General features: G+C 40.1%; 1 protein-coding gene across 1 annotated transcript in view; it reads right to left on the minus strand.

Annotated features, from left to right (window-relative positions):
• Positions 1–25,026, minus strand: part of TTC29 (tetratricopeptide repeat domain 29) — a 201,949-nt gene that overhangs the window by 48,822 nt on the left and 128,101 nt on the right. The gene's annotated exons all lie outside the window — the stretch shown is intronic.

Raw genomic sequence — 25,026 nt, forward strand, 5'->3', positions numbered from 1 at the left:
ATCACTGACTCTTTTTCCATTTGTCAATTTCTGACAGCTGTCAATATAGGGATTTGATTTATTTATCTGAGCATCACAAATACTACATTAGTATCTTCAGAGAAAAATCTTGACTGCCAGAGCTGCAGTTTCACTGCCCCAACTCAATTACTGCATTCTTGAACTGCAATGTATTCATTTGTGGGCACTAAGGCAGCCACTGGGAGGGTATTGATTGGAGTATAATGTCATGTGTAGCAGCGAGAGTAAGATGAAAAGTGTTTTCTGCTTAATGGGTTAGTATTAAGTAGGTGGGAATGGCTTCTAATTAGCCAACAATTGCTGTGTTTCCCAGTTTCCCTCCTTTCCCTCCTCCTGTTGGTCACCAGCTGCCAATATCTCTCTCTCTTTTTTTGTGTAGAGTTCATTGCTCACTGCAGTGAAAGCCTTTGTTTAAAAAAAGAGGGCTCCCAGGGTCTCAGCTGCTGGGGTACAGCTTGCTGCCTGTGATGAGTAGCAACTGTCAGTTTATTTTATCTCAACCTTTTCATCATTCTGCTGAAACTGGTCAAGTGAAACCACCTGAGAGACCTGAGGATTCAGTACCTACAAGTCATTAGCCAGGACTGCTCAGTCTCTCCCCACACAGCAAGTCAACTGAATACTGCCTAAAATATAGTCCACTTTAACCCCATGTTTTCCTATGGACATAAAGAACTCTATATGCATCTTTCTGCTTTAGGAGCTTTATTGACAGAAGATCATTCCTTTAATGTACTAGTAATAGACTAGTGAGTAATTTATTTTCGAATATTTCTCAATATCAATGCTCAAAGTAAGCTCTTCTTCAGTGAAAAATGTAATGCAGTAAAAACATATTTATCCAAATCCCTCTAATCTGAAACTCCCTCATATCTGATTATGTCCCCCAGCATGAATCTCATACTCAGTAACTACTGCATTATTTGGACCCCCTACTTATCTGAATGAGGATATATTTTGGATAAAAGGGGTTGGACTATACATACAATATACCACACTGGGTCAAATTCTGCTCGGTTACACCCACAATCCAACTGAAATCAACTGGATTTTGTGTGTGTAACTAAGAACAGAATTTGACCCACTATGTTTTATATATTTGCATTTTTCCCTTTATTATATAGGTAAGCATGTATATACACTGTTTAAGTATACACACAGTTACAGGTATATATTGCATTGCATTACATTCCCACAAACATATCTATAATTATGGTTATGAGAAAGAAATGTTTTTATGTATTTATTTTATTTTACCACAAAATAGTGAAATTATATGAGTCAAACTTCAAGTATCCACTTGAAAACTCTTTTCTGGTGATCATAACTGACCTGTTGCAGTCATAATAATTAACAGTTTTATTAGTACAGGGAAGTTTCACTTGCTCCCATATAAGCACAGTGTTTTCCTGCCACTTCTTCTATGCTTTGGAATGGTAAGAAAACAGTTAAATCGAATGTTTCAATCTGTTGATTAACCTGGGCTTCAGGAGATGTTTCATATTACTATATTAATTTTGTTATGAATGTAGTTTAGAATGTACATATTTTACTATTTATTTCACTCTGTATATGGGAATATATTAAATGAACTATATATTATGTTTAAACAAAACAAATGGACGGGATATACAATATGTGATATCCAACAAAACCTAGTTAAGAAAATATATATTTGTTTTGATATTATTAATCTCAAAAGTCAAGCCACAAAGGGACTGCTAGAGGTACTTGTTAGAGATGATCTGCCCCAGGGGAAGAGCACCATTCAAAATGCTGCTGAGCAGGCTGAATGCAGAGCTGGAGCTCTAGGGTGAAAGCAGTTGATTCCACAACATCTTGAAGTGGCAGTTTCCCAAATGTAGTGGAAGAAAAATGCGGGGGTGAAGCAGTGGGGACTGGGTAAGAGTGGGAGAGATCAGAAGTAGCAGTAGGATGGGGGAAATGAGCAATCATCTCTTTCCCCTACTCCCACTGAGTCCTGACATCTATCAAATATTGCTGATTGTTTTGATTTCTCTCAACTGTTGGGGGTGTGATCTGGCACCTCCATCCTCAAGGCCTTTCAATGAGGTGCATCCCATAAATTGAGAAACACAAATTTATGGGAATATTTTTAAACCTGTCCTCTGTTGTTCAGGTGCAATTTTATGTCTGCAAATAACTATGGGCACAAATACTACCATTTAGATGACTAAAACCTAATTTGTAGGTGTAGATAGTTAGACTTGGCCTACACTAGAAAATTAAGTCTGCTTGACTGCAAAGTCAAGGAATGTGAAAAATTCACCCCCCTGAGTATGGTGTAAGTAAGCCAACATAAGCAGACAGCAGTACGTCAATGGAAGAATTCTTCTGGTGACCTAGTTACAGCCTCTTGGGGAGGTAGACCATCTATGCTGATGGAAGAACCTCTCCTGTTGGTGTAGACAGTGTCTACACTGAAGCAATACAGCGGTAGAGTTGTAGGGTACGCTGTAGCATTTCAAGTGTAGACAAGTCCTTAGATGTCTAAAGGAAAACTCTGGAGCCCACATGAATTGTAGGTGAAAAATTGCATATGCAGAATTGCATGCTCAGCAATGAAGGTCCAGTCTAAAAATAAACCTGCCTATATACAGTATTTTGGTCTAAGAATGATGGGCCTAATCATAGGTGACACTGAGTCCTTGCATCTCCCACTTTCTTCAAGGAGAGTTGCAGGTGCTCAGTACCACTAAAGATTAGGTCCCTTCATCTAAAACCTCTTTGAATAATTTTGGTAATTATTGTATTTTGGGAATTATACAAAATAACAAAATTCATATGAAGATGAATTTCATTAAATATTGTTACAATTGGGGAAGAATAAATGCATACTGTTCAGCCAGTTAAGAACCGTCTTTCTAGTTTAAATCATCCCCTTCCCTTCAGTTACTCTACCTTGTGTTTATTTAATAACCTCTGTGTTGTAGTTTAAGTGGGCCCAGCAGATTTGACATATTTCTGAATCTTTTCTTGAAAAAGGTGCAACCATTCATTCTGAATTCTCCTCTTACTTGCAATTTATGTCCTTTCCCCTATTTTCTATATGACCACTAAAACATTACCTAGAGTTCACATTTTCCACATTTAATATTTTATACTTTTCAATTAAATACTTTGTCTTTTTTCACACTAACTTTTATTTTTAGCTTCTTTGTCTTTCTTTTCATGTGCTTGGCCTACAACTTTTTCCTCAGATGTGGGCTAGTCTTGCAGCCCTTACTCAGTCCACAGAATACAATGGGATTTCTTACCTGAGTCAGTGCTGCAGGAGGTGACTAAGAACTCTGTTTTGCACATTTTTCTACAATGTGAGTAATCTTTACCTACATGACAAGTTTCTAATTCAGTGGGAGTAAAATTCTGAGGAAATGGGTCCTCTGTAAATAAACTGTACTCAGTAGATTACTTTCTCTGACCTCTCCTTCCTTCAATTAACACCATCAAAATCACATACTTAGAACAAGAAAATACCCCTTCCTACAGAATTGGGGAGGAAGACAGAAAGCAATATATTAATTATAATAAAAGATGCCACTAACTATAGATTAATAGTTTTAGAGCTGTATTCTGCTCTTACTCATACATAGTACACCTTTTATTTTTTGTAGTTCCAGTCAAACAGAGGTCAGAAAACATAGGCACCGATCCTGTAGTTGATAGCCTGTGAGCAGACTGCTACATCAATGTGGAGCCCACTGGCTTTCGATAGGGTCCATGCAAACAGAATATAGTCTGTCTGCACTCTACTATCTATTGTATGATAGGAGCCTAAATATTCAAAAAGATGAACTTCTGTTACATGAGTAAAAGAGTTATTTTGTACTGCGGTTATGCTCACATAAGCTTTAAAAATATGTAATGGGGGATGTTTTGTATCAAAGATAATACTACATGCTTAAATAAGTGAATGGGAACAACTAGATGAGCCTGGGGGCGCAGTCATCTATTTTAGTATGCACTTGGATTTTCAACATAATTAGTCATCTAATTGCATACCTAAACTTAGTCAATCCATTTGCACAATTAATTAACATTTATTTAAATACTACTTTAATGCTTTATTTGCAATTTTTATAAAATAAAATTATGGGGAGATTTGATTTTAAAACCAATCTGAATTTTTCTTATGTATCCTACAATTGACATTTTTACAACATTTACAAGATATAGAGAACACTGTCAAAAAACATAAAACAAAATGCACTCAACTGCACTCAACTCTGCACTCAACTCTTAAAGAACTCAGCAACACTACTGCAGGCACAAATGTATGTGCAATCACATATATAATTTGGGTATTTAGCCATTTGTGTGTACATTGAGGCCCTGATTCAGCAAGGCAGTTAAGAATATATCTAAATAAGCCCCTGAATAGTCCTACTGACTTCAGTGGGACTACTTGGGTGCTTAAAGTAAGGGCTTGTCTACATGGGAAATTCACAGGGAAGCTGTTCAAAACAAGGCCCCCTACTGACAGATTCAGAGAAGCAGCTCCTTCCCTGTTTCTACTTTCTCCAGAGTACAGGACCCAAAAGGAAAATCTCCAAGGGGGGGCAAGGGAGTGGAGATGAAGAGAAGCAGGAGAAGGTGAAGAGATTCCTCCAGCGGTGGAGGGAGTACAGAAAGAGGGACAAGAAAGAATCCCTAAAGAGGTGGGTGGGAGAACAGAGAGAGGGAAGAATCCGCAAGGAAGAAGTGGAGAATGGGAGAAGGGGTAAGGAAAAACAAAGAAAAGGGTGGGAAGGAGAACAGAGAGGGAGGGAGGGGAGACAAAAGGATCCCTAAGAAGGGAGAAAGATAAAAGGTGGGAGAGGATCCTAAAAGGGGAAGAACAGAAAAAGGGAAGGGGACAAGAGAAAGGGGATAAAGGATCAGCCAAGTGGGGGAGAACTCAAGAGAGCTGGGATAAGGAAAAATCCCCAGTGGTAGAAGAGTGAAACCCTAAATGGTATGATAGAGTTTGAGCAAAATATTCTAAGGGGTGGAGGAGTTAGAGAGAAAACAGAAAAAATTCACAACATGCTTGGGGTAAGGATGCTCTTGGAGGGGAATAAAAAGAAAGGTAAATTAACAGACAGAGGGAATGAGGTTTCATAAATACAGTCACCTTTTAAAAGAAGTCTTTAATTATCTTTAAAAGTGGTACTTGCCTTTCTCAAAGAGTAGGGTGACCACACATCCGTTTTGGCAAGGACAGTCCCTTTTTTAAGCCCTGTCCCGGCCGTCCCGACTTTTTTGGCAAAAGTGGGCATTTGTCCCGTTTGCTCTTGCCAGCTTGATCAAATGCCCACTTTTGTCAAAAAAGTGGGGTGCGGTGGGAGGAACGTGTGCAGGAGCAAGTGCTGATGCCTGCCCAGCACAGGTGGGGAGGCAGCTCTCTAGCAGGGGGGCAGGCATGGTTTCAGAGTGCAGGGGGCAGACAGGGCTTGAGTGAGTGCCTCACGTGAGGGACAGGCAGGGCTCAAGTGAGTGGCTCGGGCCAGCTCCCATGAGCAGGGCCCTCGGGTCAGCCCCTCACCATGTCCCGTTTTCCCTTTGGGAAATATGTTCATCCTATTAAAAAGGTGCACTCTGTAGTTGGACAAAACATTTGAACTTTTTACTTCCAACCTATGGGCACTTAACAGAAATGGTAATTTGACCCTCAGAACAAGTACAAAACCAGAAGTAAACAGGAATATAAGTTCTGTATCTAAAATAGTAATTACACTGTAGAGTAATTTTGGAGAAAACAGTAGAGAAAGACCCACATCCTTTTGATGGAGATAATTGGGGGACATCACTTTGAGGGTGATGGTGTCTGGCACATTGATAAGCCAGACATATAAAAGGAACCTAAAAAGTATCACGAGGCCTGGAAGGAGTCTCAGAAAAACAAAGGGACTAGTTTTTGATGGAAGTGCTGAGTATATTAAGCTATGGAAAAGGCTCTGATGTACTGTAGTTTGAATACCTCTTCCAACAGCTTTGCCATAAGAAAGAACAGTTTACTTGTTCAGGAAACCATTTTCTGCCGGTCCAGAAATCTTGTCTTAGGACACATGGTTGGAGATCACTGATATTCAACATACTGCCTCTCTAAAGTAAATTTATTGTGAGATCTAAGAGAGAAGTCTCTCTAAAGTATGCAGGAAAACATGCATATCTTCCCTTGGACAGGAAGGGTTTCATATGGATAAGAACATCTACAGTTACATTAGATAAGATAAAAATAAAATTTTATAAAAGTATATAAAGCCATCATGCTTCAGTGCATGTACCAACACTAACTAACAAGGTTTGTGAGGAAAATTCCTCAATGGGTAGGTTATTCCATAATTGCACATTATGAGGTTTCTTGTATCTTCCTCTGAGCATCTGGTAGTTGCCATCGTCAGATATATGGAACTGAACTGGATGAACCACAGGTCTGATCCAGTGTGGTAATTCCTATGTTTATTAAATCTAAACATATCAGGAATCACTGAGAATCCCACAGTGGTTACAACATACAGGTGTAGGAATTTCTTAAAAGTCTAAATAACTAAAAAAATTGGCAGCAATGGTTGCAATAAATCTTCAAACCCATTGTAACCATGACTCCAACTAGCACACCTTTTGCAGTGGTTTTCTGAACCCTGGGGTTCATGCTACAGCACTATTTCTTGAGATGAAAGGAAGGAGGAAAGCAGCTGCCTTCCAGAGACTTGCAATTCCTAAGGTGATAAATTGGAACCAGTCCACCTCCAAACCTTTTAATTCTTCCTATGGATTTTCCTGAACTGATATATTCTGACATTCTTAACTATACTATTTTTGTCCAGAAGTAAGCAATCTACTGGAGTTTCCAAATCAACAAATCCTTTAGAAATGTGTAGAAGCTGTCCTCTGAATTCTAATGGAGAAACCGAAGTATTTGAATTACTTTTGGGAACTTTTGAATAATAACCAAGTCTTAGGTGGCTCTGGCATAGGGACAGTGTTAGAGTTCAGTATTTGGCCAGGCACTTCCTTGTAACCCAACAGTGCAAGTCACTGTATGAGTGCATCATTTCACTGTGCATGAGATTTTTCTCAGAAAGCTGAACACAAAATTGTACCCATCTCTAACATCCTTTCTAATTCGCTTTATTTCTGACCATAGTTGAGCTACATTAAGAAAAATTCTGTACTTTCTCAATTTCTGTAATACCCTCTTTAATATAAAAGCACAATTAATAATTTATAGCTTGAGCTAGCATCCTTTTATGTCAATGGAACCACTGACTTCCATAGGCATTGCATCAGGCCCTTATATTGCATTGTAAACATATACTATACAAAAATACACTTCACAGTAAAAAGACAAGGCTCTGAAGATCTCTTTCTCTCTCTCTCTCACACACACAGTTCAGAATTATCCATAGTATTCCAAAAATCCATACTGTTTTGTAGCTTATGATTACTATGCACTTCTCTTAGTTTTGACTCTAGATTTATCATTGTATATTTCTTAATACTGAGTAGAAAAGGAATCATTTAATACCCAGTTTTTTGTCTGTTCAAGTCAACCCAGTTGTACTGCCATCCACTTCTCCACTGCCAATTCATCTAGTTCTATACCTTTAATGACATTCACACCACTGAATGTTACTTCATGCAGTTCAGTAATATATAATCTATCAAAAGGTGTGTGTTAAAAGGATATATTAAGGCTGCACGGTTAAGCATTCAAGTCAGACAATGTCAAGTTAAGTCTGCGTGTGCAACCTTAAATATGCCCGCTGTGCATATTAATTACAATATAGTTTTGAAATAAGAAACTAATTCTCAAATAATGCAATATATAAATACCATTCTTTTCTGAAATGTTATATACATGTATAAAATCTTGTAGTATTACTTCCAGGACACAGAGTCCATGAAAATAATATATATAACAGGACATTCAGCGAATGAGGCAATGCTTATGCAGACTACCAACCAATCACTAAGTACCATACAAATTGTGTATTTAAATAATGAACACCTTCAAAAAGGTACAGTAAATAAAATAGGACTTATTTATTGGACTTCTGTACATGGCTCATTATCCACTTTCAAGATGCACAGAGATTGATCTTTTTCTCATTCACTAAAAATCTTCAGTAAATGTTTGCATACATAGATAACTTACATGCAAGAGAAATGTATCTTACCTTCTCTCTCAGAGTTAAACAATCACTTTTAAAAATACTGTAATCAGTCATAAATATTTACTACGCATATGTAATGTGTGATTTATAAGGCACGTTATTTGGGCAAATCAAAACCAATTTTCAGTAAAACCCTTATATTTCTGATGGTGTGTTGTGGCATAATGGTTTTATTAGCACTCATTTGAGAGGATGGCCATAATTTATTAATAGAGGGAAAGAAGGAATTTGTAATGTTAGAAGTATTCCTAGAAGAAATGAATTAGTGCACTTTAGAGAAGGCTAGATGGCTAAAGATGCAAATTCTATTGAGTTTATCACATGGTTGTACAAATTAACCCACTGTTGGCTAAATAAAGGAATTTACTACATGGATGCCATCACCAGATAATGGTACATAAATGCCACAATAGCATGGTGGCGTACTGTATAAAGGTTTCCTCAGAGCTCATTTGGGATGAACTTTGATCTGCATGTTTCACTTGTGGCTCTGCCATTCATAAGTAATGAAGTCATGCCAAACAAATTTCAAAGCCATAAATTAGTTATGTAGATAACCTAAATGAAGTCAAATGAAACTCTCATACCATACCACATCAGCTATTTTAAGCCAGGTATTTTAGAGAAAAACTGTTGTAGTGATGTTTTAGAGAATTTTTAAAAAGTGTATTGTTACTTTTTGTGTGTGTTCCTCATTTGCTAAAAATAAAAAGTTACCATAGTACTTTCAACTATGATTCTAAGTATAAAGGCAGTTCAGTTTGGCAAAGTTATAAGCAACTAAAAATAAACAGTTACTTAACATTTTCTGTAACTGTTGTTCTCTGAGAACAGCAACCAAAAAAGCCACTTTCATAGAAAGTTGTAATAGAGAACAACTTCCAGTGACTCAAAGGAGGATCCACCAACTTCGCTAGAACAAAATTTAAGTTGTTTGGGGACATCAGGCTATGTACCTGTAAATAGAATCTGTCCAGACCCTTCAGAAACCTGATGGACAGAACATTGAAAAAAAATGAGTGGTTAGCCACTGAAGGGTGGAAAACTGAGATAGCCACTTGGTGGACTCTGATGGAACTAGTAGTTAACCCTTTTATGCTTCTGAAACATAAGAGTCTAATATATGTTGAATAGGACTCTAAGGGAGTCATCCCTGAAGCATCCAAGCTGCCAGATGGAACGCCTGTAGGTTGCGATGAAGGAGGCAGCCATGGTCCTGGTAGATCACATCTGTGTCCCATGGAAGTGATAGTGAAGGTCTGACTGATAGGGCTAGTAAAGGCAAGAACCAATGCTGATGGGGCCATGCTTGGTTTATAAGTATAAGGTGAGCATGATCTTTTTTGATTTTTGATAAGCCCTTGGGCAGGAGTGGAACTGGAGGGAAGTCATACAGCAGGCTCTTTATCCATGATAGCAAGAAGGCATATGTCAATGAACCTGGGCTGTAACCCACTTGGGAACAAAAGAAATAATATTTTTGTTAGCTCTTGTTGCAAATAGATCCACTCGAGGAGTCTCCAACCCCCAGCTGAAAATGAACTTGGTCACATCTGGACGAAGATAACACTCATGGTGACTTGTGAATGACCTGTTTAGGTGACCTGACAGGGCATTCTGAATCTCTGGAATGTAAGCAGCTTTCAGGCTGATGGGACAGGCAGAAATCCCAAAGCAGATACACTTTTTGGCATAATTTCATTGACTGAGTCCACTTGTTTGTTTATATAAAGCATGGCTGCTGTGTTGCCTGTGAGCACCACCAGATTCTGCCCCTTGATATATGGAAGGAATGCTGTGCAAGCCAAATGGATGGCTTGAAACTCCCTCACATTTATATTGAGCTTTAGATGTTGGATAGACCAAAGACTTTGAGTCTGTAAGGGACCTAAGTTATCTCCCCAGTTTGGAGCTGACACTTCTGTAATAGGGTGAATGTTCATTGTGGAGGAGCAAAGGGAACTCCCATGAAAACATCTGAGGGTTCTGTCCACCAATACAGGGAGGACAAAACCTGAGTAGGTACTTGAACCACCATGTCCATAAGATGATGTGCTGGTGAATACACTGAAGCTGGCCGCCCTTGTAGTTTCCTGAAGTGCAGCTTGGCATGCTGTACCATGTTAAGTGCATTCCACAATGTGCCCTGGAAGCCTGAGGCAGTTTCACTCTGTAGTGACGGGATGTGCCTTTCGATCTAGAGCAATGACTTGCCTTTTTGGAATTTCAACCCCAGCAGGAAAGCCTTGGCCTTTGTAGGATTTTGGGAGAACTGCCCCAATAAATTCTATTTGCTGAACAGGAGTCAGGATAGATTTCTCCATAGTGATTAACAGCCCCAGTGTGTTGATGGTGGACTGTATAATGAGCACACTGCACACTACCAAAGACCTGGACTACTGTCTTACTAGTCAGTCATCTAGGTAAGGTAGGGTGACCATATTTCCCAAAGGGAGAACGGAACATGGTGTGGGGCTGACATGAGGGCCTCCCTCCCCGCCATGGGGGCTGGCCCGAGCCACTCACTACAGCCCTGCCTGCCTCCCTCACAAGGTGCTCCCTCAAGCCTTGTCTGCCCCTCGGTGGAGACCTGCTTCACCACCTGTGTGAGGTGGACATAGCCACTCACTCCCCCACACGTTCCTCCCATAGCACCCACTTTTTTTTTTTGACAAAAGTGGACATTTGATCAAGTCGGCAAGAGCAAATGGGATAAATGCCCACTTTTGCCAAAAAAAAAAAAAAAAAAAAAAAAATGTCGGGATGGCCAGGACAGGGCTTAAAAAAGGGACTGTCCCGGCCAGGAAGGGATGTATGGTCACCCTAAGGTAAGGAACTTACATGGACTCTTGACTTTTGCAGGAATGCTGCTATCATGGTCATGTACTTTGTAAACACAAAAGGAGCTGCTGACAGGCCAAAAGGCGGCACTCTGAATTGGTAATGGGATCCATTGGCAACAAACCTGAGGAATTTTTGGTGGCTCTGGTGAATTGTCACATGAAAATAAGCATCTTTTAAGTTGAGGGCAGCATATCAGTCCCAGGAAAGGTATTATAGAAACTAGAGTGACCATCCAGAATTTTATTTTCTTTAGGAACTTGTTTAGCTCTCTTATATGTAAAATAAGTCTAGGGTGCCCCCCCCTCGCTTTCAGGATTAAGAACTATAGGGAATAAAAATCCCTTTCCTCTGAGCTACATAGGCACTTCTTCCAAGGCCCTGAAGAGGGATGGGAAATGGGAGTGGGAAGGAGGAACAGAAACCAATTGAAGGGTGTATCCCAGTTTCACTGTGCTTAGAACCCACTGATCCATAGTGATGCGGGACCACGCTCTTATGAAGTGGGACAGGTGGTTTGCAAACAGTGGGGTAGAGAAAGATGGAACTCTGGGAAATGGTAGACCACTCTTGACCAACAGACCAAAATGTTTGTTTAGAAGGCCCAGCTTGCCTAGATGAACCAGCAGCTGCAGAAGAGGAGGAGGATGGAGGCCACACTTTATAACATCTGCCCCTTTCTCTGGATAGGTTCTGGGTACAAGGAATGAAAGGTGTGAACAGCGGGGAATCTGTGAGTGGAATGGCTTTCTTTTTGTCACTGTTGTATAAATACAAGAGACTTAAGGGTCTTCCTTAAATCCCTAAGACTCTAGAGCCGCTCATCAGTCTTTATGGGAAAAAAGTGAGGGGCCTTCAAACAGGAGGTTTTGGATCATTTGTTGAACCTCACGGGGAAGACCTGATGACTGCAGCTGATGAGGAGCACTGTATAGTGATAGCTCAAGCCGCAGAGTCCACCACATCTAGACTTGCCTGCAAGGCCATTCTGGCAACTAACTTGCCTCCTCCACTCCTGCTTTACCTCATCCAAAAGCCTGTCCTTAAATTTTAAGATGTTATCCCACAGGCTAAAATCATACCAACCCAGCAGAACCTGCTGGTTTGCAATTCTAAACTGTAAACTTCCTGTGGAATACAGATTCCTTCCAAATAGGTCCAGCTTCTTTCCCTTTGGTGTCAAGATCTGGTGTCCCTGTCTCTCTTTTTTGTTAGCAGCAGAGACTATCAGGGAACCCTGAAGGGGATAGTTAGAGAAACACTCGAACCTCTGCGAAGGGACGCAATATCTTCTCTCTACCCTTTTTTTAGTGGGAGACAGGAAAAACGGGGCCTGCTATACTGCCCTGACAGGCGAGGCCAAAATGTCCACCAGCCTCTGTTACTTTTCCTGTACCTCATTTGGATGGATATCCAGAGCTACAGCAACCTTCTTCAACAAGTCCTGATGAGCTCCAAAATTATCAGGTGGGGAAGAAGCAGACTCTTATCACTGCCTCATCAGGTGACAAAAGAGTAGAGGCCAAGGGTTGCTGAGGTGGCGCCTCCTCCAATTTTTCTATAGGGTAATCCAGAGCATGAACTTCCTTATGTACAGCACCAGTCCTGGTACCAGGGGTGGGCAGATGGTGACCCTGTTGAAGATGTTCCTGACACCTAGCTGAAGGATGGAAGGGAACAGAAATACTCTAGATTGTGGAGGGAAGCCCCAAGAATTCCAAAAGGGCCATTGATATGGAGGTGGGACCCAGTTATGTCCAGAACATTGATGTCTTTGGAATGCTGAGGCTTGGCCAGTTTCACAATGGGCAGGCACCTCACAGATGCTGCTGAACATATCCATGCCAAGACAAGTAAGAGCTGACCTTGGAGTCTGATGAAGACTCTGCTTCTTCCAACTAAGGAGGAGCTGACACCATTGGTACTGGAGAGACTAGTTCTGAGCTTGGAGATGGAGGTACCAGCGAGATCATTCCTGGCTTCCTGCTAGATGGAACCCCTTTGACAGGTAGCATCTGCCAATATCAAATGGTGTGTCAGGATTGGAGCTGGAACAGTAGAAAATTGTACATTAGACATCGATACCAGGTGGGAGTCTTGAACAGCTGGGGGAACCAGAACTGACAGGTTCAACAATTCCTGAGCTGCCTCATTAGTTTTGGGCATAGACAGCACCAGCAAAAGGCTCTTGGCTCTGCAGTACTGAAAGCTGCTGATGATGACGTGGCCAGTACTTGAAGGGACTGGTCTCAAAGGGCCAGTCCTAGGGTGGAGTCAATGACCCTTGTTGGCTTAAGGACTGCGTCTGGGAGTGCCTCTTCTTTGAGTGCACCTCTGTGTCCTTGCCTCTACTTGGTGCCTGCCCTGAAGATTTTGAAAACTGCAGTACTGAGTCTTTAGGAGACTTATATTGTCTCATCTTCATTACTGGCACTGAAGATCTGCCTCTCAACTCAGTCAGATCAGGAGGAGCACTCCTAACAAATGTGGACATGCTCAGTACCCACATCGAGGGGGAAGGCTTTGATGATGGACGAAGTGCAGACTCCATCAGCAGACACTTAAGTCTGGCTGCCCTGCCTTTCTTTGCGTGGGATTTGAACCCCCTATGAATGTAACATTTGTCATTCACATGCTCCTTCCCCAGATACTTCAGGCAGCTGGGGTGCAGGTCACTCATTGGGATAGACTTGCTATAAGAGTAACAGGACCTGAAGCTGGGAGAATGAGGCCTGAGTTTGGTATCTATACCCAAATGGGAACCAATGAATCCAAGGTACTAACTACTAATCTAAACTTAATCTTATATCCAAAACTATGTACAAAAACTCTAAACTAGCCTAAAACTAACAGAACAGATACTATTTACACTAAAGAGGGTAGGACTCGCAAATGCAAGGATAGCATCTCCAACAACCATCACAGATGGTAGGAAGGAACTGGGAGTGTGTGTAAGGGATGGCTCCACCCTTTATAACTATGCACAGTGGCACAAGCCAGCAGAAAGCACTCGTGCCACCCTCCTGGGTACTGCTGAGGGAAAAGCTCCAACAACTGTGCATGAATTGCATGCACACCTCCAGTGGAATGGACGTATGCTATGACTTGAAGAAGGACAGAGTCTTATAAAGGAAAGCGTTAGGCAGCCTTACCCGTAGCATAGTTACCAGCTCGGCCTATAATTTAATCAGTTCAAAAGTATTTATTGAAATTATGACTTTCAAAACATTCTAAAAAGTAATATTAAATTGAGTTATACATTGTTAATTTGTAAAAAGATACAGTAAAACTACATATGTGCCCTTTTGCTTCTTGATATTAACAACACTGACAACCATAATTAGCTTAAAGGATTAAATGAATGTTGTTTTCTTTACATAGAAAAAAGGAAACACTTTATTATTGGAGTATGAACCACTTGGAAATGTTGTGTAACTCTTTTATATCCATACATTTTTTGTTTTAGTTTCTTTTGCATGCTGCAATACCCTTATCATATGGACTTCACCCTATCTACAGGGTCCAAGAGGAATTTTCAGAAGTCTCGCCCAGTCACTATGATCCAAACACTGCATTTCTTTGTCAAGCAAAACTTCTACTGACTTCAGTAAGAAGTTTCCCCAATTAGGGAATGCGGAATTTGGTCCAAAAAGCATTCCTCCAGAGAAAAGAAGGATGCAATATCTGTCTTCTTTACTTGAGTGTGCCAACAAAACCAACAAAAGAAAGAAAATGATATATGTACTTGTAGTTCAGCAAAAAGAGGAAGAAGCAACACTTATAGAACAAGATCTCCTTTAGAGCAAATAACCCAACTATTCCATTTTCTACTTGCTTCTTTAGCTCAGTTAGGTATGCCTATCAAATAGGCACAAATAAAGGAAATGGTTGGACTAAGTCGTCATAATAAGAAAGGTAGGTCTGATAACAACATACAAGTACTGCATATAAACACCATAAGCAGACTTTAGTTTTATCAGTAAATGTCAGTATACATCAATTCACTGTACACACACTCAAACCAATGGAAAAATATTTCTATCAGTAATAGAAATGTACAAATAAGTAAAGTAATAAAAATGCTGCTTGAGAATGTAGAGTTTTATTTAAGGATATTTATTTTGTATATTTTGAGATATGATGTGGATAATTTGTGTTTTAATGGATATAAAATTTACTTTTTTGAATTTCAACATCTATTAAATAATTATTGTCTGACCCCCCTGCTGTCTACCCACACACAATTTCTAGCAACTGAAAATTTACAATCGATAAAATATAAATGCTTTTCACCCATAGTTTCACACAACTGTGAAAATTAAAATCAGTAAAATATTAAAAATGCTTAAATATCAATATTGATAACTGTCCAAATTATAAAAAAAATAAAAATCGATTTCTGCCAAGTTTAACCATAGGGTACGTTTTATAATTACACTTGTCAGAGTTGCTGAGGTCAAAAACTAAATGTATAAAAAAACTGAAATTAATCTCTTGACCTAGCCTGCCCAGCAAGCAAAACCTTCACTAGACTGGCAAAAGAAAAGAATGAAAATTTCTTATTTATCTAGGTGTTAGGCCTTCTCAATACAGTCACTGCCCATTTGGAAGTGCACTTGGAAGTGGGCAGACCTAGTTCTTGTATAAATGGGATAGATAATTTGTTTGAATAACGGCATTTATTAAAAAAAATATTGAAAATGTTACATTATTGCATAGAGAAATAGCTCTAAGGTACAAACCATCAGTCATACTATTAAACTGACTTCATGAGTCAGTTTAAAGATATGACTGATGGCTTGAACTTCAGAGCTACTACTGTATGCTGTAACATAACACACTCTTGAAAATCTGTTTTTGGCCAAACCATTTTAAAAAATATGTTTTACATATTTGCTTCCAATGTCATAAATCAGAGATGAGCAGGTGCCACTAATATACATTATTTGTTTGTTACATTGGATTAATATTCCTTTTTAATATGTTTTTTGCTTATATTAGTTTTTGTTCCGGCAGACATAAATTTTTGTTTTAAATTCATGATTCACTTTACAGTTTCAATGTTATCGTTACAATTTGACGAGCTACCATCTCATTTACATTATCATGTAAAAATCCATGAGAAGACCGTAAATTCTCAGAATCTACTTATTTTCCATGACCAAATGTTAAATGTTTAGAATTTGTAGAAGTTGACGATTTAAATTTACTATGCAGTCTATGGGCCAGATCTCAAATAGGTGTAAATCAGTACAGCTTTATAGATTATTCATAAATAATAGCATTATAAAGCTATTAATTTCTCATTTGTTAGCAAGGATCAGAAATATTCAAATTCAGACCTTAATCTCACATGTCCAAAGGGGTAAGAATTAAAGAAGTAGACAAGAACATAGAGAGTTATGACCATTTCATGACCTCAATGGAACTATGCTGAATTATTCCAACAGAGGATCTGGCCCATACGCTTCATAGTAAATTGCATCTTTCAACTTCTAAAAATTCTAGAAAGTTAAAATCTGATTATTAAAACTAAGCAGAATCTAATGATTATGGATCTTCTCAGAAGTTGCTACAGCTTTTTTCAGAATGGTAATATAAATGAAGTTATTTCTTTCAAGCAGGAAATGGAAAATAGCACCATTGAAACAGATTAGTAGAATAGAAAGAGCTCTTATCATTTGCTTAGTTCACTGTGAAAGATATAAAAATGAGTGAGGATAGTTGGAGAGTCAATGGTTTATGTTACCTAGAGACTAACATGATCTATGTGACATCTACTTGGAAGACCATTGCTGCTTTGTGAGCTAATGGTATGCTTACAGGTCTCTGAAGTGAGCATAAATGCACAGCTTTTACAGCTTGTCTATTTCATTTATTTGATCAGTCTGTTTTAAAATCACATTTATCCTTTCAACAAGACACAAGATGGAAAAGGCAAATCTGGAAATTCCATACTAGTCAGATCTTCTCAGGGTTGCAGCATAAAGATTTTATTTGAAAGGCTATATTGCTATCTGTAGACATCGTTGGTTAGTGTTATACAAGCAGCTTTCCTTTTTCAAAAACAAAAAAGGGGAAATGGCCATGGGTTCAATCAGTGACTGTCCCAGTTCTCTAACTCTGTCCCAGAGCGAACTGTGATATTGAAGTATGAATATGAAAATGTAGCCATATACTATTTATTAATTTTCTGCTAAGAATTCAATAGGATACAGTCAAGTTTGCTGAGGAATTTTTTTGTGTGCAAATCTATAGGGTTGCATACAAAGTTTTCATTATTTCAGAGTACAGCATTTAATTGTAATTATTGTTCTTTCAGGAAGGAAGCAAGTCTGGAGATTACTTTTTAGAAGATCTAAGAAATATTTTATCGTCAGTCATGGTTAGTTCTGCCATGGTATGACACAATGCTAGTTGTAGCACCCTGGTCACTGAAGTTGCTGCAATAGAGAGAAGACTGTAGGCTTAACTGGAATCAATCAACTGTTACTGGTGGGGATTACTGACATTTGGTGGCAACTGATGGGCTAATAAACTGATTGGCTGAACAATGGGAAGATATAGGATTGAGAGTAACTCAGAGAGTGAGCTGGGTGGAGGAAAGGAGAGGAAGCTGTGTGAAAGCTCCTCCTGCTGTTGCTGTATACCTGTGCTATGTCCTGCCATGTTTGGAAACTGAGGATTAAAGACACACATGGTGGAAAAGAAACTGTGTGTGTTTGTGAGCAGACCACAAAATCCAACGAGGCAATGCTGCTCACGGGGTAGCATGAGAAGGACTCTGTGACATGTGGGGACTTGTCTATGATCTTAACCCTCTTGGTGAAGAGAAAGAGGCTTGAGAGGTGACCTCTGTGAGGGCAGGGGAGCAATGGATTAGATGCTGCATTGGTTAATTGAACAACAAAAAGAGAGGTAGAATACCTAGCAGACAGAGGCATGTACTTCTGGGTTGGCAGGTGGAGCAGCAGTGGGCACTGCAGGAGTTTATCAATGAGCAGTCTCAGTGTACAGCAGCAGCTCCTGCAGATTGGTGAGTTCTAGTGAAGGAACTGGAAATCAGGCAGTGGAACTTTGACTATGTAAGATCACCCCAGGCATCACCCTGATGGGTTTTTTTGCTAACTTGTGAGCCGGTGGCTATCAGTGCTGGATGGGACGAGGATGGCTGGGCACTATGGCTAGCCCCTTATCTGACCAACAAGGCTCAAGAGGCTTATATGGCACTGAGAGAGCACCAAGCCAAAGATTATGATATGCTGAAGGCCACTATTCTGGACAGGGTGGGCCGGTCGTCAGAAAAATACTGTCAAAAATCAGAATAACCAGATGGAATGATGGGATATGTCCCAAGGCTTTTGTGCAAAAGTTATCTGACTGGGCCAATTGGTGGTTGAGGTCAGACAGACAGGACACAGAGGCATAAGGGGCTCAATTATATATGAGCAGTTTATGCAGAGCCTCCCCGAAGCTGCGAGAATTTGGGTCCGAAGTCATCAGGAATCACTAAGGGGTCACGTAAAACTAACAAAGGAGTATATGGAAGCAGATTTTCCATGAAAAGAGTTCCGTTCCCCTACACTAGGGACAGGGGAATGGATGGTTGAGGAACCACCTTCATCGAAGCCTAGGAAGGGGATGCAAGAGGCAAACAAGAGTGTCCACAGCACCCGCTTAGTGGCTTGTTACCAATGTGGTGGCAAAGGACATTTAAAGGAAGACTGCCCATACATGGACTGTGGGTTCATGGAGTTTTGGGGGGGGGGGGCATAAAAGGCAGGACTAGGACCATGACAGTTCCTGCCAAAGTAGGCTGGAGAATCACATGGGGTGTGGTGGATTCAGCAGTCACGTGTAACCTTGTATGAAATACCTTGGTTAAACTGCAGTGGCAACAGAATGGGGAGACAATAACAATTCACTGTCTACATGGGAAAAAGAATACTTATGCCCTGGCAGTCGTTCCACTGGAAGGAGAAGGAAAATTTTAAGTGGCAGAGAGTGGGTGTGATAATATTGTTGCCGTGTGCCGTGATGATAGGAACTGACTGGACTCTGTCCCCTTATGTAAAAAGAGCGGAAGACAAAGAGGGAGATCCAAACAATGGGTCTGCATAAGGAAATCTCAATGGTAGGCCCTCCAGGTAATCTACCAGGTGCACTGTGAAATGATTCTAGACAACAAGCTCAGAGAGAATAACATGCTGGAGGACTTGAGAGGAAGAGGGAGGGGGAAGTGGATTCATGGGATGTGGTGTAATCACACACCGGACCAGAGACACATGAATTAGGCCAGGTGGGTCCAATCAACCAATTAAGCAGCAAACAAGGGAGATTTAGGCTGTGTGGAGAGCCTTGATTAGAAAGAAGCTCACCTGTGAGGGAACAAGCAGGAGCTTCTACAAAGCCAGGAAGCTGGCAATAGTGTAGAGAGGCTGCAGGAGTGACAGGGGCAGGGAGGCAGGCATGAGAAAAGCCTGATGCTACTTGAGCAGAAAGACTTTGGAGGACTCTACCCCAGAAGAAGAAACCACTTAGTCACCTAGCCAAAGGGCTGAGTCATGAAGAGAAAGCTGCAGGTCCTGGAGCAAGAGAGGAGCTTCAGAGTGAGAGAAAGACAGAGAGTGACAAAGTGCAACTGCAGGAAGAGGCATTGGCATGGCAGAGCTAATTCCCAGAACGGTCAGGAGGAGGCACTGTCCAGTGGTGAACAGTGTGCCCTTTCACCATCCAAGAGAGAAAGATCAGAGTAACCCAGCACAGGAGAGCAGAGGTTTGGCCAACTGCCAGGAGAAGCAAGCTGGGGAAAGGCCCAGGATGAAAGACATACCAAGGAGGGAGAGAAGGGTCTTGATAAAGCGGCCTTGGCAGGTGAACTTACCTGAGCCTGGGGCAAAGTAAGTCAGGGGAGGAGAGGAATCCTGACACTGAGGCCCTGAAGGGACAACTTACTAGAGTAGATATAAACCAGAAGAAAAGGAAACTAGAGGAAAGGCCCATAGAATGCAACTGGTGTGATGACTTATGGGCAGAGATGGACACAAGGGGGAAATCTCCATTCTCTGAGTTTACGTCTTGTGGATGGAAGGCAGGAGACCCTCACCAGCAGCCCATGGAAGGCCAGTCTGAGAGGGCCCAGGAAACCCCAACAGAACCCCAGACCTGTAAAGAGAGTAGGGCTCAGACTAGAAAGGCCAGAAAAGGTCTCAATTGAAATAAGGGAGGGGGAGCTATGTGACAGAGTGCTAGTTGTAGCATCCTGGTCACAAAGGATGTTACAGGCCTATTTGAAATAAATCAACCTGTTCCTAGTGGAGTTACCGACAATTGGTGGCAATTGTTGGGCTACTGAGATAACTGGCTTAGTAATGGGAGGTTACAGAATTGGGAGGAACAGAAAGTAAAGGGAGAGCTCAGATGGAGGAGAGAAAGCTGTGTGAAAGCTCCTCCTGCTGTATACCGGTGTTATGTCCCGCCATGTTTGGAAACTGAGGATTAAAAGGTACCTGTAGTGTAAGAAGAAACAGACTATGTGTGTCCGTGAATAGGAATCCACAAAAACAGACTAGGCAGTGCTGCTCACAGGGTAGTGTGAGAAGGACCCTGTGATACATGGGTTACCTCTTGGGCTTTAACATGGATCAGATGCAGATCTGAGTGTCTTTTTGCTGCCATCTTGTATTAATAACTTCTTATATATGCCTCTGTTAAAGGTTAGTAAAGACACACTTGGAAATTAGGATGGCATTAAATAACTTTCTTACTGCTTGGGTCAGAAATCAAGGATATTGATATACTAATGAAGGAAACATGTCTCTGTTCTCGGACAATCCCATCTCTGTTGTCCATGAAACTTTGGTCAAAGTATCCATTTTATTCATTAATTTTGAGGAAAGTTCAGTAATTGACGGTTCGTCTTGTTGGGTTCTTGAAATAACTGATGAAGAAAATGAATACAGATTGAAAGTATAGAGAACAGGGAAGAAAGGAAAGGGTGATCTGAAAATTCTTGAGTTTAAGTGTCATAGTTTGTGAACAGAACAACTAATGAGTTCACTCAAGAATACAGAAGCTATTAATTTTTAGCTATAATGATGCATACAAAACAGTTGGAAATGGAAACTTCCAACATGCTTTTAAAGGGCTCACTGCACCCCTGCTTCCTTGTATTATATTTCTATGTGGATAAGGAAGGCCACTAAACGATATCTTTAATTCTCTTATCCTTAATTTGACTGAGAATAGTCTTGCAGAGTATCAATCTGATCTGTTTGCAACATTAACTAGAAGATACTATCATATTAGCCCAGAGAAATTTCCAAAATAAAGTGACAACTGAAAATTCATCAGAGAGTGTATAGATATTACAATTAGAAGATAGGATGATGTCAATGCTTGAAGCAGAAAGCTGGTGAGTCTTAATACTGAATTCATGCCAAAACTATTGCTTTGCCACACAAAGATATTCCAAAACGTAATGCCAGCACCATATACCGATTTGGCAAGAAAAATGCAGAAAATGCTACAGATTGTGTTGACAGCGTGACATGATGTTTTCTTGGATGTAGTCTGGGTATCATGAGAGTAAGCCTGGAGACACTAATGAGAAAAAGAATACAGCACTGGAAGAGCTGCTAAATATGCAGTAGTCACAGGATGCCTGGAGCTTGCTGGAACTAGAGTGGTAATTTTGACATTAAAGGAGCATAGTGTGAATTGGCCAGAGAAGCTTGAAGCAAAGGGATTCAAGAAGGTCGAATTTGTTTCTCATACCACACTTGCAAAGGAGTAAAGGAGTTTTCAAATTCTATGATTTGAATGGAGTTTTCAAATCATATTCTGTTTACAGAAATGGAGTTTTCAAAACATATTCTTGTTATCACCAAGTTCTACATTTAGGAAGCAGGAGGGTCCCAAGCCAGATGGTAAACACAGATCAGAAGTTCAGAGCATTCAAAAAACAAGTTGAATAAACCCAAATTATTGGTTTCCATACTATAAAATGATTGGCTACTACCACTTTTAGTTGGCCCTTAAAAGCAGCCAAAACAAGACCTGAATTTTTAGGTAAACAGTCTGAATCTGGGGAGTTGGCGAAGACAAGATATCTATGTTGCTATTGTGAACTCTCATTATGGAGTTCTTCCTCTTCCATTCTTCCTCTACCGTTTTTGTAGCCGACTTCCTGCATTCCACTGGAAACTGTCCCACATTGTCAGAGCATTGAAGAGCCACATTAAGAGGTGCCAAGATGCATACTCTCAGATGGAATAAGTCTGGATCTCCCTGGGGAATCTGACTTTACCTGTAAGATGAAAGGCCTGGTGATAGAGGAAGAAAGAAAGCTGGGTCTAATGGCATGGTCAGGAGATTGGAAGATCACAATTGAGCAAACTCTCTGATGCTAAGCAAATACCTTTCTCTTGACTGTGGAAATATGTGGAATTGAGGGAAGGAAAATAACTGGTTGTGACTTAAGTCTAGAGGGAACATACAATCAGAGAACCTGGATGCCTACCAGCTCCTACCAATCCCAAGGACATTTGATATTATAGAATCTATATGTGGAAAAGATCTATTAGATCATTCAGTCCATCACTATGAAGATGCAGAATTGTTTCCTATAGTGCATTTTCTTGTGCTTGACCTTGTAGCTAGGCAGATCTACACTGGAGTGCTACAGCGCTGTCTTCAAAGAGCACTTGAGCTGATTGTAAAGTTTTTAGATTGTCTGCAGGAGACTAGCTTCCCCCATCAAATGAATAGCTGTAAGAAAGTTATGAAGGATGCACCAATCCCACAGGGTTCTGTCTTCATAATACAGTTTAAGTGAGAGTCCTGCCCCAAATGGTTGCGAATACATGGCTCTTGAGTTGTACATCTGAGTTTATACTACTGTATCTGAGTATACTGAATTGTGAATCAACTGCCAAATACATGAACCCCGCTCTTAATGCCAGGCACACTGCACTAAGTTACAATACACTGATGCAAACTCTGGGTTTCTCTGGCTTTATACAAAATATTAAGATATTCTCGAGAACTCTCCATTACAGCCCAAATGCCTATCACCACTTCTGGAGAGGTTTAGGGGAAAAAATCCTAAAGAATGTTTGAAGACACTATCCATCAGATGAGGGGATCTTGCATTGAATGATGATCAGCTGCTGACTTCTGGTTTGCCATTTGCACTCAACCAAGACTGTAGGTTTCTCACGATCAGCATGTGTAATGTATTCCCATCAATGCAAGAAGCCATAAGAAAATGAATTATCCTTTCCCCCCCACACCTGACTGAAAATTTATAGAAGCATTATTTCTTTGAATGTTTAATATTTCTTGTGGAGCTAAAAGGCAGTAACCACTGACGCATCTAGACTGGTCCCTATGAGTGTTAATTTCTATGTCTGGGTAAAGATGGACTTTATTGATTCCTGAGCAGGAAGCAAACTTTGTATAGTGAACGAAATGTGGAAGAATGCCTCTCAGGCTGAGAGCACTAAACCAGTCCTGTGAACTGATAAAAGACATGGTGGCTACCAGTGTCACCATACAAAAACTGAACCTTGAAACAAACTTGTTCAATACAGAACAAAGACCCTTTCCCTTTGGAGTGAGAAATTTTCTCATGTAATCAGTGCCTTGAACATTCTGCAATTCCATAGAGTTTGCAGCAGAATCTCCTATTTGCTCACTCCTTGCCAGACAATTGTGTTAAAGCTTTCACTTTAACCACCGCCTCCTGCATCTATCCCACATAGTTGTTTTATAACTTTGAATACGTGGCCCAAGTGTAAATAGATATGCTATTGCCTTCTTGGATCTGCAGACATCCTTAACATAGCTCAGAAGTGTGAACAGCCATAATCAGCTCAGTGAGATATGGAACTCAAACCTAATGATAATTTAATTGTTAACTCTTTCACTGCTGGTCATTTGAGCAGAAATATCCAATTATATCATAGCATCCCACAAATCTCAGTTGCCTCCCATGCTTTCCCAGGTATCAACACCCAACTGTCTCCAATTCAGCTGCCAAAATCTTCAGCAAGAAAACTCCTAACCAATTATTTTCATATGAAAATTACAGTAGAAATTACACTTAGGTGTCCTAATTCTATTAAAGGGAAAAAGAGGACAAACAAGAAAACACAGACAGAATGATCCTTTGCCTATGGGAGTAAAAAAAGAAATTGAGGCACTTTCCTTTGTAAATGGCATTTTTGCAGATTCAAACATTTACTGCAAGGGAGTATTATGCAGTTTGCCACAAATGCCATTCCTTTCTAGATTATTCCAGGTGCATATTCTCCCAAGCACGGGAATCCGCAGAGGAAATTATTTCCTGAGAATACACAGTAGGCTTATCCTCAGGAAAATAGCATTAACACTTTAATGCCTAAATGAGATTACTAGAGATAACAAGGAACTAGACAGCTAGTACTGTATTATCACTCTTCCTTTCATTAAAGAAGACAGAAGGAAATAAGAAAAACTTAAGAAAATTTAAAACAGTGAAGGAAAGATCCATCCCACTTCACCCATTTACCCTATTTGAAACAAGAAATTACACTAGGGAAATGGGAAAAAGCTCTTTTTTTAAGTTCCTTTGGTCAAGTGATATCAGTGGTGTGGGCAAAGATGCCAAAAATGTGCTTGAGTGCTCAGGGTTATAAGAAGGCCACCATGCTAGGGAGAACTAAGAAAGTATTTCTTATTCTTAATAAGAGAGTTTATATTAACCTTGTTCTTGTAAAAACAGACTACAGGAGAAGATTTTTTAAGTTTCAGCTCATCATCATTTGATTAAAGTGACACATCACTCATTTGTCTGTAATTGTGATGATTTGAAAAATAGCATTGTGAATGTTAGAGTTAGCATTTGAAATAGATTACCACTATCTGTTTCTTTTCTATGTATTGTTTAAACCTCTTTTAATTAAATTTTTTAAATAAGTGCACAACGAAGTGCACATCCAAC

Source organism: Eretmochelys imbricata, chromosome 4 (assembly GCF_965152235.1).
Source record: "Eretmochelys imbricata isolate rEreImb1 chromosome 4, rEreImb1.hap1, whole genome shotgun sequence".
Lineage (NCBI taxonomy): Eukaryota > Metazoa > Chordata > Testudines > Cheloniidae > Eretmochelys > Eretmochelys imbricata.